This window comes from Rattus norvegicus, chromosome 8, assembly GCF_021556685.1.
Source record: "Rattus norvegicus strain SHRSP/BbbUtx chromosome 8, alternate assembly SHRSP_T2T, whole genome shotgun sequence".
Taxonomy (NCBI): Eukaryota; Metazoa; Chordata; class Mammalia; order Rodentia; family Muridae; genus Rattus; species Rattus norvegicus.
Genome location: NC_141541.1, coordinates 62,377,023 through 62,392,333, shown reverse-complemented (window position 1 = coordinate 62,392,333; position 15,311 = coordinate 62,377,023). Strand labels below are relative to the sequence as shown.

The 15,311-nt window shown below is 45.1% G+C and overlaps 1 long non-coding RNA gene across 5 annotated transcripts; it reads right to left on the bottom strand.

The window, feature by feature from the left end:
• Window positions 1-1,398: 1,398 nt before the first annotated feature.
• Window positions 1,399-13,868, bottom strand: LOC134480172 (uncharacterized). Of its 5 annotated transcripts, none has more exons than XR_015627687.1 (4): window positions 13,774-13,868; window positions 8,468-8,540; window positions 7,966-8,134; window positions 1,399-2,626 (listed from the first exon to the last, which is right to left on the bottom strand). It is a non-coding gene; the product is annotated as an uncharacterized LOC134480172 (long non-coding RNA). The 5 variants fall into 5 exon arrangements; XR_015627686.1 differs by having other exon boundaries at window positions 13,402-13,777; XR_015627689.1 differs by lacking the exon at window positions 8,468-8,540 and having other exon boundaries at window positions 13,774-13,844.
• Window positions 13,869-15,311: the final 1,443 nt, after the last annotated feature.

Sequence of the window (15,311 nt, the reverse complement as noted above, 5' to 3'; positions counted from 1 at the left end):
ACAACATGGCTTCGTACCTCAACTTTACCATCAGCTAAGTAGATTTGGGGAGATGGTTTCACTTCTTGGAGACCTGACTTTCTCACCTGTGCAACAGGACGGCGTCTTCCCGGGCTGCTCGAAGCAGTGCTAGAAAACACACAGCAACCAACACAGTGCCCGGCATTCTAAACTGAGGGCAGAGAAAAATAAGCCCTTGCTACTCAGCCTTCCAGGTGTGGCTGACCAGGGTCCAAGAAGGGGTCGTCTGAGTTAATGGTCGGCCTGGAGCCTGCTGGCAGACCCTCAAGTCTCCTCTTGGAGGTGTGAGGGTGGGAATGGGAACTGGCGGCACAATCCAGTGCTCTGGCTGAGTCAAAGAACAAAATCCCCATCCCCACTTGTGTTCCAAGTCCTGCCAGAGGCTGTCTAGAACTGTGGGATACTGCTGGGTTGCTGGATGACCTTGGGCAGTCCTGTCTGAGGGAAAGTCTATTTATGCTGACTGCCTGCCACAGGAGGAAGTCAAAGCTCACTAGTCTGGTGTTCAACGTCCCTTCTCCAGTCCACTCGCTCCACCTCCCATATGTCCTCCTCCTGCTCCCTGATTCTATTTCTCTTCTTGATCCCTCAGATAAAAACCTACATTCCCAAGCCTTTTGTCTGTCTACAGCCTACTTGACTTTTCTTTATCCTGAATCAGGCTCGGTTTTATATGACAGGAAAATGAAGAGTTTAAACAACAGAGTTGTTTCTCATGTCAGCAAAGCCCACAAGGAGCAAATCTCTAATTCTGGCTTCTAGGTTCCCAGTCACCTGTCCTGATGCTCCATTATTCTTAGCGCCTAATCTGTTATGGGAGTGAGGCTTCAGACACCTCATGCTGATTAAGCCAGCAGAAAGGGCCAAGAGGGCCAAAGATGTGTTCTGTTCCTCAAAGCGGTCTTCTTATTACACATGACACTTCTTATATCTGTCAGGGATTTAGCCACTGCCTCTCATCTAGATGCAGGGAGAGGCTAGGAGCTATTTTGAACTCTGCATATTATTTGTAATAAAATTGACAGGGAAATCTTGGGGTGTAGGTCCACACTAACATGCCCAAAATCCTTAGTTCAATCTCCAGCACTGCTTAAAAATAGTAATAAGAAAAAAAGAGTTGTTTTTGACATGACCCTAGTAAATAATGTGCTATATAATTATCATGGGCCTCAGGATGGAGAGAAGACTGGAGCGTCGGGGCAAGATGTGGTGAGTTCGTTAAAGTACAGGTTGTTGTGATGGTGGCTTGAACCTGGAAATGGTTCTGAGAGGTAGAGAGTTGTTCATGGGTCTGAGGGGTTGAGAGGTACGAGTATGGTCAACAGGCTTTGGTGACTGATTTCCCAACAGAAATGGGATGGGTAGAGGAACCCAGCATTTATGAAAGGGAACAAGACTTTAATGGCCAGAGCTAAAGCAGCGCGGTGTGCAATGGGATGTGGTATTGGGAGAGCAGGTTGCTTCTCCAGGGAGGATCCTGAAAGTCTTGTTGCAAGGTAGGATTGGAGAGATGAAATCTCATTGATGTCCCATGGAGTTCTTCCGTTGTCCCTGTATAGGGCAGCTCAAGGAGTCTATAGGTACTAGATGGCTTGTGATGGTACCCCAGAGATACTGGCTTCCACTGTGAGAAAAATAAGGGTCCTGCTTCATGATTTCTTGCCTCTCTAGAGCCTTACCTGGCAGCTTGCATTGATGATGCCGGCCTTCAGACACATCGGGGTGGCTATGATCATAAGGCCATGGAAGACACACCATATGACTGGTAATATGTGTTAGTAGTTCCAAGGGGCAAGTTCCTGCCAGGTCCCATGTCCTGCCCAGGCAGGGATCTTGCTCCATACCTCTAAGTATGGAGCTTGACCTTTTGGTGACTTAGGACTCGGTGGTGTCTCTTTTTTGTCCAGCATTCATACTTCTGCACTGATTCTGATATAACCTTTACAACCTTCCTGGGGACTGTTTGCTAGAGATACTGGTCCCTGCTGGAGACCTCTGAGGAATGCATTTCTTTAGGGTCTACCATGGCCCAGGGCTGTGATGAACTCTTTATCTTTAGGTCTCAATCCTCTTGCAAAAAGCATGTTTCCAGCTCCATTTTATCAATGACATAGCTGTGGTTGGAGGGCTAGATCCCAAACTACCCAGCATTACCTGTTTACTCTTGCCCATCCTATATAAGAATTGGAATGATACTGTATTAGATACTTCAGAGATGATGTCTGTGAAGTAACATCTTCGCAATGGTCTCATCACAATAAGCACTGCTATTCTCTTTTAAAGGATGACAAAACAAGTTTGAGAAGTTAATTATTCCAAGGTCACATTGCCAGTACAAGGCCAAGTGATATCTAAATATCAAACTTTGACTTTTCTCTCTAGCTAACTACGCCAGAAGGTAGAAGGTTCCAGATCCTGCATAGGAAAGCACAGTCACTCTGGGATAGTGTTGAGGTATTGTGTATCCCAGGGTGGTCTGCAATTCACTGTGTAGCTGACTGGGGTTGGTCCTGCGCTCTGGGAATGTCATGCTTCCACCAGGTGCTGGGATTACAGGTATGCAATCGCTGTGTCCAGCTCTAAGTTTTGACCTGGGTTGAACGACCTGCAAAGGATAAAAAAGAGAAAGATGCATAGATAAAGTGAATCCGGCACTTTTTAAAAAAAAATCCTTTTTGTTCTTAATAGATGACAGACCACCAGGACTTGGGGTTAACACGGTCTTTCTATTTTTCTTGAAAAGAAGGCATTGTAAATAAATGAGTCAAGAATGGTTTGTGAAGTGGGGGATGACCTCTGGCAGAGCTAAATGGGACAAAGGGACAATGTTGACAGGGACTATAGTAAAAGCAGATGTCGGAGCATGAGGGGAACCCTGTCAGAGCTGCCAAACATGCATGGCAGTCCTGAGAACCCAGTCCACCTGACTAAACCCCGGCATTCTCTAATGTCAGAGGGAAGATATTTTTATCTGCAGGGTGTGAGGGTCCAGAACTTTCTGGGTTTGGGGGCCTCTACCAGTGACCTGGATGAGACAAACGAGAGGGGGGAAGGATGGAAAAGTCTTGGTGTTGGCTCCAACATCATCCTGATCCCTGGAGGAAGGAGCTGGCTCTTTAGACGTGAGATGATTGGACACCGGCCCATGGCTGCAACCCATGGCTAAGGGACTCAGGACTCCTGATCTTGGTGCCGAACAAAAGACAAAATTGGAAGCCAGGAAAGCTGGCTCTTTCTCCAGCTTTGTCCTGGATGGTCTTCTGGAGTAAAACCCTCTGCCCTGACTCAGTCTGCTTTCTCTAGGGAGGCACATGATTGCTACCACATTGGGAGGATAAGGTAGGGCAATGCTCACAATGTGCTCCCAGACTGTGAGATGTGATACAAGTGGCAGTATTACAAGTAGAGGCGAATTAAAATGTCCTCCCAGCCTTGTCATCAAACTCAGAATGTGACTCTACAAGGCATTCCACTCTTTAGCATCTTCAGAACTTGGAGAAGTTGGAAGTGCACTTACTGAGAGGCAGGAGTTACTAACAGAGCTTCCTGCCCCAGTCCCGGGTTCTCTGAGGCACTCAGCAGGAAGCTGCTGAAGGCATATGCCTCCCCTCCCCCCACCCAATTTCTAGGAGCCTCCTTTTTGGGGTTTTGTCCCATAACCATCTTCATTTCAGTCATTGCCCCATTATGGAAGTTGTTAACACTCCTGGCACAGAGGCCCCAGCTTTCTCCTCAGCGTTAGGGTCCGAGTCTGTTTTATCAGAACTCTACGCAGGAGCTGATGCACACAGAAACCTTTGAACTAAAGAACATTTGGCTCAAACTTGAGATTTTTTTTTTCAGATAAGGAACTGAGACCCTGACAATGGAGCTTTTCTTTTTCCAAGAGCATAATTGTCAGCTTATGAAGTAACATTTTACCTTTGGCATTTTAATGCATACTTAGCTTTGGTTGACCCTTGTCTCCCACCTGCTCCTGTCCACCTCTCGACCCCTGACCCCACTTGGACCCTTCCATTTCCAGTATTCCTTCTGCCAATTTCATATTACTTTGATGTGTCCCTATTCTCAGCCTCCTTTTTTCTTCTAACGGGTTCCTTTCTACTTTCTTCACTTCTGCCCATCCTTATTCTCACACACATAACATAAACACACACACACTCAGCCACACAAGACACACAGAAACAGAGAGGCACATATACATAGGTACGCACATACACAGTCACATAGACACACACACAGAGAGGCATACACCCATATACACATGAGTCAGTGAAGCAGTCAGGGACCCAATCCTTGTTTCTCTGTCTCAGGGTTACAAATGTTTTCAGAGCCCAGTTGGGTAGGGAAGTGGGTAACATGCTAGAAGTGGTAGGACATTGTCTTCATTGGATTTTATTGAATTACTTGAACCATGACTTTTACTAAATTTGGAAACACTTTCATTATTTTTCAAATATATTTTTATATCAGGTGCTATTTTATCTCCTTTACAGACTCCAGTGACCTGAACACTGTTGTCCCAAGCAGTATTGAAGCCCTGTTCATTCTGCTTATGGGGCAAATATCTTTTGCTGACTTACCTCTAGTCTGCTGATTCCTCTGCCATTTGTCTCCTGCAGTATCCAGTCTGGACTCTACATAGCTCAGCCTGGCCTTGAACTCTTGACCCACCTGTCTCAGCTTTCTTAATTCGGAGATCATAGGTACCAATGATCTATGCCACCCTATCCACTGAGCTGTTTGGCTTTTTAAAAATCTCATTGTATTTCATAGTTACAAAATATTCACTTGGTTCTCTGAAGTCTAATGTCTTTACTAAGAACTATCTTCCAATTCATTTAATTTACTTTTACTTCAAAAAGAATAGTTATAATAGCTATTATAATGGGCTTAATGATTCGCACATTGTTTTATCTTTCTCTAGAACTGATAAAGGTTTTCTGGTATTTGTCATCCCAGGCTTTCAGACTGTATCCTGGACATTTTGATAGCATGCTACGAGACTCAAGTCTTGTTAAAATCTTGATTATTTGTTTCATTTTGCTTAAACAAGCATTCTGCTCCACTATGTTCTGATGGAAGATTCTTTATTTTTTAACTGTTTGGTTTCTTGAGACAAGGTTTTGCTCTGCAGCTCATACTGGCCTCTAATTTGTGATCCTTCTCCCTCAAACTTCTGATAAGTGTGTGTTATTACATTCAATATTACTCTTGTTCTCAAAGCCTTTGGTGTGCTATTTGAGTTGTTTTACATGCATGTAAACTGAACCAAAAATGACTTAAGCTTCACATGCAATCTTCTCCCTTTCCCATGCAGATTCCCCCCACCTCTCTTATGTATGCATGTGTATGTCTTTGTATTTGTGTGTGTGTATGTGTGTGAGTGTGTGTGAGTGTGTGTGTGTGAGAGTGTGTGTGTGAGTGTATGTGTGAGTGTGTGTGTGTGTGTGTGTCTGTGTGTGTGTGTGACTGTATGCATTTATACCGTGTATGGACAACAAAAGCCCAAAGAAGTCAGAAGAGGGTGTTGGATCCTCTACAAGTTGCAATAGTTGTAATTCCAACCATGTGGTGCTGTGAATTGAATCCAGATTCTCTACAAGAGCATTAGGTGTGTTTACCCACTGAGCCATTTTGCTAGCCCCAGGAACTAATTCTTTACAAGATTATATCCTTATTGTAGTAGGTCAGATTGATGTAGCATGTGACTCTAGACTGGATCACTTAGCCAGCAAGCATTTACTTCTTATGGTCTTGGAGGTGAGGAGTCTGGGATTAGGTGCCAGGAGGGCCATGCTCTGGTGAGGGATGCCCTTCCAGATTGCAGACTGCTGGCTTCTTGTATTTTTAGCATGTGGAGAGACAACTAAAAATCTTTCTGGACTTTATTCTTGCAAAGCCCTTTATCTCATTTACAATGGCTTCATGGATTCAGAATTACTGAATTACTTACAAACCATCTCCCAATACCATCACACTGGATATTAAATGTCAATGTGTGGGTTTTGGGGGGCGGTCACAAGATCTCCTAATTTATGACATGCCTCTCTTTTTCTGTACCCACCCTTCTCTTTCTACATGGAGGGAACACAAGGGCACTGAATCTGGTACAGAGGTTAAAGGTAGGAAGAAAGGAACTGGAGCCACTTAGTAACCTCAGGTATGTTGCATTGCATCAGCAAGGGTACTCAGTGTGTTAGTTCTTACTACCTATGGGACCACTTGGGCCTGTACAGTAAGTGTTGCCATTCTTGATAGACAAGGAGGCTGAGACACAGAGGTCACCTGGTTTTTCTCAAGGTATTGACCAGTAAATTGAAGAGTAGGATCTAGGTCTCCTGAGTGTAGGTACTGCTGACTGTGGCAGCCTTTAAGAGTTTGGGATCTGATGAAATTCTATCCTTATACAGATGCAGTCAGAGCATTTTCCTAAGTGGCATATTAGTTGTTACTGTAAAATTATTTAAAAAAGGCTTTCTTTTACCTGGCACTAGGTCCAGCACCGCAGTGCCTCAAGATATCTGGTAGACATCTTCATCTCAGTCAGCAAAGCATCTCACCTGCTGTGCTCCATCCCATATCACACTGCTGATGGCCTCTCTCTGAGCCTGGCAGCAATCTCTCTACCCATCTAGTTCCCAAGGCAGGTTGCCACCATGCCAGACATATACATCCCAATTCTGTGGCGGCCTAGTGTCTCCAGCTACTACATACTCTCTTGAACTTAAATTGCCACATGAAAGAATACACAACACTATTGATCTAATTGATAAGATATAATTGCCCATCTAGACATGCAAAGCCCTTTACACATTCATCCCATAAGAATATTCATAACAAATGTGCAGAGAGGAATCAGCCTCCATGTTCTCTTCACTGCTTCTCCTTTGCTCCAATCTCCTCCCTCTAAAATTTTTCTCCTGCCCATCCTTCCTTCTCATCCAATGACAGGCCTCGTTCTATCTTGCACCTGCCTACACCTGGGTGATGACATCACCCTACATTAGTCATATAGGTGTCTGGAGAAGAGAGATTGTACAACTAACACTGAAGCCTGGAGATTCACAAGACACAAAGATGCCCACTGGGAAGCCAAGTTCTCTCTCTCTCTCTCTCTCTCTCTCTCTCTCTCTCTCTCTCTCTCTCTCTCTCTGTGTGTGTGTGTGTGTGTGTACTCATGCATACATTTGGAACATAATTCAAACAGGTACTTATATCCCTCCTCCCCAAATCTAAGACATTCAGAGAGTTTTCTGTTCTAGTTAGGGTTACTATTGCTCTTTTGAAACACAATGGCCAAAGCAATTTGGGGAGGACAGGGTTCCACATCACTGTTCATCCTAGAAGGAAGAGAGGACAGGAATCCAAACTCAGCAGGAACCTGGAGACAGGAGCTGAGGAGGCCATGGAGGGGTGCTGCTTGCTGGTTTGTTCCCCCCTGGCTTGCTCAGCCTGCTTTTAAAAATAGAACCCAGGACCACCAGGTTGGAGATGGCTTCAGCCACAATAACCTGTGCCCTCCCCCAGCTATCACTAATTAGGAAAAATGCCTTACAGTCATCTCTTAATGGAGCTATTTTCTTAATTGAGGATCCCTCTTCTATGACTCTAGCTTGTGTCAAGTTGACATAAAACTAGCTAGCACATTTTCTTAAGAAATTAAACATCTTCCATTGCTAGTAGTTTTTCCCAAGCATTGACCTTACTTCCCGAGGTTTGTTCTGCCTTTGACTCAAGCTGCATGGGTATGTGTAGACCCCCTCCCCCCAAGTCTCTCCAACTTTCCACTTTCCCTTGTTCAACCCTCTAACCCCATTCTCCCTCACTCATCCCTTGCCTCAGGATGGGCTCAGGGTTGTCAACTGGGCGCCAGGGATGGCAGGATCATTTCTAGACCATGTTCTTCTGACCAGAAGGATGAGTCAGGGATGGAAGACTGACCTGTGGGGGTTAGAGGTAGTTTCAGAGCAGCAGGGTCCTCTCTCCTTGTTCCCACTCATCATCCCTGCTGATTGTGGCTCAGAGCAGAGCTGGGAGCCATGTACATGTGTACACAGAGGATTTCTCTCCTCAAGTTGGACAGTGAGGGGCAGAATCTCTTCTTCTTCCTCTGGGGGTATGAGAAATGCATTTTATTTGGGAATGGGCTCTCACTAAGTAGTTCCTAATGGCCTTGAACTAGCTGCATAGACCAGGCTAGCTTTGACCTGACAGAGGCCTACCTATCTGTCTCCCTAGGGCTTTGATTGAAACTGCTCATTTTAGCCCAAAGTACCCAGAGCCGCTGCTGGTTTCTTTCCTCCCATCTCCCACCAGGCTTCTGATTTAAAGCACGGATAGAAGGGAATCTTGCTTAAGTCTTGACCCTTACAAAGACATTAGTTATATCCTTTGCTTCGTAGCAGAGATCTTGCTACCCCGAGGGAGCAGTGTCTACCCTTACCCTTGACACCTCTACTGCTGTCTCCCTGGTCTCTAGGTTCAGGGTATAAGATTGTTGTTCAGGTTCTCAGGGTCTGTAGCGAAGAAAACAAAACAATGTAAAAACTAGGAGTGCAAGCATGACTAGCTTTGAAGCTAATCATGTCTCAGGGGGGCTCCTCTCTGAGACATTAATCCCATGAGGAGGAAACCGAGGCCACCCTGGAACTGGCTTCTTCTCTGGGAACCAGTAGATATATGGCCAATTCTGTTGCCAATTTGTGGCCCAGGAGCATCTTTAAGACGGTCTCTCAGTACACCTGGGCTATCTCTTCACAGGGGCAATGGTCTGTTCTGGGTGTGACTCGGAATTTTAATTTCAGATATTCTCGGTTAGTCACGAACTGTGCAAAAACATCCGGGCAAGCCCGCAATAGCTCTGCAGAGAGAAGACTTTGGTGGCCCCGTGTCGTTGGGCTCCCGAGAGCGACATCACTATAATCTCTCCATCTCCACTATCAGGGCCCGGCACATCTGTATCGCTTTGTCATAAACTTCCATCAGGCCCTCAGCCATGGACCCAATCTACATCCGGCCAATCATTGTGAAACTTTAGCTCTTCCTCATTCCAAAGGCCCTTAGCAGCTTTCCCTTGCTACAGGGAAGGCTTGGAGTTGGCACCTAAAGCTTCCCCATTAGTGTCTTTTCCTGAACATTCCCCTTTCCCTCCTTTCTTTCTCAAATGCCTTATTGCCACACAAACATGCCTAGACTCTCCCGGTTTCCCCAGACTTGTGCCCTCTTCCAGACCTCATGTTCTCATCCTTGCCTCTCCGAATGATTACCCTCACTTCAAGGGTTAAGGCTGCACAGCCTGGCCACCTTGGGTTTGACTGATTCTCATTCCCCTAGGTATTAACACTTTTTTTTGACTCTTCATCTTTGTCCTTCTGTAGGCCTGTAGCTTGTGTCCCAGCTCTTCCAAACCCTCTTTAAAAGATTCAAATGTTAAAATGATTCATCAGCTATTAAAGCTCCCATGAGTCTTCTAAACGGAAAGGAAAAGGGAGGGAGGGAGGAAGGGAGAGGGAGAAAGGGGAGGGAGAGGGAAGAGAAGAAAGGGAGAATGGGAGGGAGGAAAGAAGAGAAAAATCAAGCCATGGGTACATTTTTTAATATTCTGCAAGAACTGTTCTAGAAAGTCTTGAGTTTCCTGGGAAAGAAGTGAAGCATTTGCTGCCCTTTGCTCAGCCTCTCGGTGTGAATCTCACCCCTGCCCTTTACGCCAGCATTTGGTTATTGGGTAGAAGTCAGAGCTACAGCCAAGGTGTCTCTTCTGAGCACTACTCTGGAATCCTCTAGGGAGGACTTTGGGTTGAATCCTTTTCAGGGGGCCGGGTGACTCACTTGAAGGGGAGGTTGGGTTCCACTAAAGAACTTGGTAGGCTTCAATCATCTGGCACATATCAAGCACTCAATATTTGACTGCTCTATTTATTTTGTGATTTTTATCAAGAGTCTTGAAGCCCGAGGTTTCCTTGCTGCCTAGTTTCCCTTAGGGCACTAGCAATTGTGCTTCTGCTCTGCATATCTTTCCCCTTCACCTCACACATTGCTTTTCCATTGCTATGTAATTAGTGACCTCAAATGTAATCTGAAAGAGACTCAGAGCTTTTATTTGACATAGATTAAGTGTGTAGGCACAGGTATGCTGTGTCCTCTACCGAAATGAAAGAGAAATCAAGATTTTGGTCACAGCTTCAGTTTCCTGAGGTATAAGGTTGTCTTCCAAGTTCTCTGCTTCTTAGCTGAGTTTAATTCCAATTGTGACATGCTATCTTCCATTTCTGGGACATGGCCTTCTGCACTTGTGATAAGTTGCTTCCTTAAGACCTTCCCTGGAGGGGTTGGGGATTTGGCTCAGTGGTAGAGTGCTTGCCTAGCAAGCGCAAGGCCCTGGGTTTGGTCCCCAGCTCCGGGGGGGGGGGGGGGGCTTCCCTGGAGATGCTAGTCACCATGGACTTCTGAGAAGACCTGCTTCCTGTTAAGGTATATTTGTGATTAGGTCGGAACCACCCAGGAAAAGACCCATTTTTAAACCCCAAGTCAGCTGACAGGGGGCTTGGATACGTCTATGAAATCCCTCTTACATAGGTGGCAAGATAAGGCATGACACTGAATCCAACTTCTTGCTCATTATCAACAGTAGTATGTGTTTGAGGGAGAGAAACATTGGACATCTGAAAAATTTTCCTGACATGCTTCTACCTGCTATGATCCTAAGTCAGTAGAGCTTAGCTTTCTATGTAATGTTTTAGGAAACGGGGGCACAAAGTGACTCTGTTTTTGAAGTGGTCTCTTCCTTTTGTTCCTGCCTCCTCAGCAGACCTCATAAATCAATGCAAATTGGTCTAAATAGCTCTTTAGTTTCCTCCTTCAAGTAGAAGAGTGGTTTCTATAACAAAACACTTGAGACTGGGTAATGATATTTAAAAAAATGTGTGTGTGTGTGTGTGTGTGTGTGTGTGTGTGTGTGTGTTGTTTGCATGCCTGTGCACCAAATGCATGCAATGTCCTTAGAGGCCAGAAGAAGGCATCAGATTCCCCAGGACTGGAGTTACCAATGGTTGTCAACCACCATGTAGGTATTAGGAATTGAACCCAGGTCCTTTGGAAGGCAATCAGTGGTTGTAAGCACCGAGGCATCACTTGACTGGGTGATTTGTGAAGAATGGTGATTAATTGGTTCAGGGTAGAAATCTAAAAGCTTCATAGATGAAAACTTGGTGTTTCAACACTTGGCAGAAATTGAGTACACATTGTAAGATAAAATGGGAGGCTGCCTCAGTGCATTACCCTCTCTTGAGGTAACATCCCTCATGAGAGTCCCTTGGAGCTTCATTAAGTCGGCTCTTAACAGATTCACCTCTCAACACCATCACAACAGCAACCAAATTCTGACATGAGTTCTCAAGAGGCAAACCATACTCAAGGTATAGGAGGACCTTAGTGCTCCTTAACTCCCAACATGGGCTGTTATGTGCACTGGGGTCTGCTAACTATGGTACTGGTGATAGGGCTATATGACTTCTAAGCTCTCAAGTCTTCAGGAAAGAGCCTCTGCTATGTGTGTCTCTGAGCCAACATGCAGTGCCTGTATGTTCTAGGTGCCCAGTAGAGGCCAATGAGTAGACAGGCCATAAGTAGGCCATAACAGAAGTGCTATGGTAGTGTGGAGAGGCAAAGGTGACTAAACAGTGCCTCGCTTGCTTTGAGGTCTGTAGTATTAGCATTTCCCTTTCCATTATCCCCCGGTGGCTCACTCCATCATTTTCCTAGGCATCAGTCACTCTTTCACAACTCTGTCCTCATTTGTCTATGACACTCTGAGGAATGATCTGTGCCAACAGTCAGCAGCTGCCACTTAAGGTACGATAAATGACCTGTTTTTAAACACACCCCTAACCTTGTAGGGTTTTATTTTAATCTTAACATCTTGCAAAAGTATTACTTTTCCATGTAATCATGAGGGTAATGTGCACATTCGTGCAGCTGCCAAGGAGCTCAGAAGAGGGTGTTGGATGCCCTGGAGTGAAAGTTGCAGGCTGGGAACCAAATGTGTGTCCCCTGAACATCGTAGGAAGTATTCTTAACTACTGAGCCATCCCTCAGGCCCCTTGTACTTTAATTATAAAAAGACGTAATCTTTATTTCTGTGTGTGTGAGGCATACATATGACACTGGTGAGTATTGCTTCTATTTTATTTAAAACATCTTTTGTGTGTGTGTGTGTGTGTGTGTAGCATGTAAGTGCTTGTGCCTTCAGAGGCCAGAAGAGGGCACTGGAGATTCAGGAGCCAAGGATTCAAGTGGTTGTGATGAGTCCCCAAGGATGATGGGAACTGAAGTCAGGTCCTCTACAGAGTAGCAAATGCACTGAACCACTGGTCTTTCAGTTACAAGCATTTTAACTTTTTAAAATTTAGACTTATTTATGTGTATTAGAGTTTTACCTACATGTATGTGTGTGTGCCACATGCATGCCTGGTGTCCGGGGAGATCAGAAGTTGCCAGATCTCCTGCACCTGGAGATAAGGATGCTCAGAAGTTACCATGCCCATGCTGGGAACCAAACCACTGTCCAGTTGGGACAGGAAGTGATCTCAATGACTGAGCCATCCCTCTAGCTAGTTTTTCACAGCTAGATTTATTTCATGTGTAAGAGTGTTTTGCCTGCATGCACCATGTGTGTTCTTACTAACCACAGAATCCATAAGAAGATATCGATTGTATCCCCTGGAACTGAAGTTCTGGTTGTGAGCTGTCCTGTGGGTACTACGAATCTAACCTGACTCTTATGACATTCCTATGGAGGGCCATCTTAATCACTGTTGTTACTGTGACCAAATACCTGACAAGAAGCAACTTCGAGGAAGGGTGGGTTTGGGCAATTATGCTTGAAGGGACATAATTGCCAGGGGGAATGGAAGCGAAATACTATAGGTGCTTATAAGAATGGCCAAAACCCTCACAGAAACTTTGCAAGACCAGGTAGCAGTTGCTTCCTGAGTTTTCTAGGATAGGAACCAACAGTCTCCGGCCTTGCAACTGACTCCGAAGATAAAAATGTTTGCAAAAACCCAGCTCCTTGACATCGACGCAAAGAGCAGACCAGAACGGGTAGAAGTCATTGCTTCTGCCTCCACTCCCGGTCTCTATCCTTATGTCGTCCCCATAATGTTTGTCCTATTTCTTTAACTGTTCATCTTTTCCACTTGGCACTTTAACCTTAGAGGTCTCTGTGATGCACCCTCCCTTTCTTGACTTATGAACTGATTTTCAAAAGTTCTGTATTCATCTGAAAAGGAAATACAGATGCTGGCCTGTTGGGTCACGATCTGAAGTCCATGTTTGGAAGAGAGGAGTTCATGCTGAAAGGCTGTTGTTGCCCCTTACCTTACTATACTTCTGTTCCCCCTTGCACCTCGGATGACCCCGAACATGGGGACGTGAAATGGAAAAAAAAATCAACTTTATATTTCTTGGAGGATAGTCTTAATTCTGATCTCTTCAATCAAAAACGGGTGACAAAAACCAAGGGTTTGTTCACCTTGTCCTGCCTCAATCCCCTAACAGGAGAACATGTCCTTCAGAAGCAGAATTGTCTACTCTGTTATTTTCTGTTTTCTCTGTGTAGCTCTGGCTGTCCTGGAACTCACTTTGTAGGCCAGGTTGGCCTCAAACTCACAGAGATCTGCCTGCCTAGGCCTCCACGGTGCTGAGGTTAAAGGTACATGACACCACACCTGGCTAAGTTTCAACACTTGCCTCTTTCAATGCCTTATTCCTATCCCATCTCTGCCCTACAGGGCAAAGACTCCTGGGAACAGCAGCATTCTAAGCTGTTAACAGCTAAAGGCTCCCCGGGGCATTCTGTCTCATGGTGACAGTTGGCAGAAGCTAGTTCAAGAGAGAGGTCTTTCAGGCATCAGTAGGGAGAGAGCAGGCAAGAGAAGAGGGTATTACCAGCCTTAGAAGGAAGTACTCCCAGCCGGTACTCCTAGCTCCCAGGCACTTTGAGCCTCATTTAGGGCATCATTCATCCTCGTGTCCTCCTGTAGTCCTTACAGGGGATCCCCTGGGTTTACCCCTGCAGGGGACCCAGAGATGAATCAGACATGGATCCTGCCCTCGAGGAACTTACTTTTTAGTGGTAAAAAATGGCCACCAAATAGACAGACAGCAAAGGCAACTGTGAGGGTCATGTGGCTTCAGAAGAGAAACCCACAAAAGAGAGGCCTTAAAGAAGGCTGCATTTTAACTTCACCTCTGTGTACCTTCTACTTATGGTGCCAGACACTTGTGGTCCAAGACTGATCTGTGTGTCTAGGGACTGACTAGAGAAAAGGGTCGAGGAGACTACGCACTGAGGATGCTGAGGGTGGACCATGACTGCCTTAACACTTAACACTTTTCCCCAGTGTTTGCCCAGACAAAAATAGGCAATTATTTTGGAATAACTGCAATTGAGACCTAGATTGGAAAAAGTGCCCTTCTGAGGGCAACGAGGCCAACCACTGACTGTCCACTCTATGACTCTTAGACGATGGGAGAGTTGATGATACACCTTCAGCCTAAGCAGGGTGCCAGCTCCCTTGGGTAGCCCCTTTGCAGTAGAATGGGAGATGAGACCTAGAAAAGCAAATACAACTAGGAATGATCTCTTGAATTTGTGGTAGTTTTAATGTTTGGCTCATGTCTGCCGGGGGAACTAATGTAGACACAGATTTTGAAACATATGAGAAGAGATTTAGTGACGTCATTCATTGGGTGGAAAGGAGATGGAAGGAACTCAAAATCAAAAGCACCATTGAAGGGGGCAACTGGCAACAAAAGGGGCACAACAGAAAGTTTAGCCCATTTCTTTTTTCTTTTTGTCTTCATTTTGAAATTGCAGCTTTACTTGTTTTGCGACTACATAAAAATCTTATGAGGATTTTTCTGTGGCAGGGAAACCATGACAGAAATCTTAACCGTTTGAAAAGTGCAACTTAACAATGATTTTTTTTTAAATCCTACCTTCTGGGATTTTTTTTAAAAGATTTATTCTTATTTATGAGTATGTGTGCATGAGTCTGCATATGTGTATGCGTGTGGGTGCCCACGGAAGTCAGAAGAGTTATAACCTGGCACTAAAGTCATAGGCAGTCGTGAGCTGCCTGACGTGGATTCTGGCACCAAACTCAAGTTCTCCTCAAACTACACTCTCAAGGAAGTGTTCTTAACCAATGAGCCATCTCTCCAGGCCCTGGATTTTTATTTCTAAATCTGATCATAGTATTTTTCTAGGAGTCTAGCAATCTAAA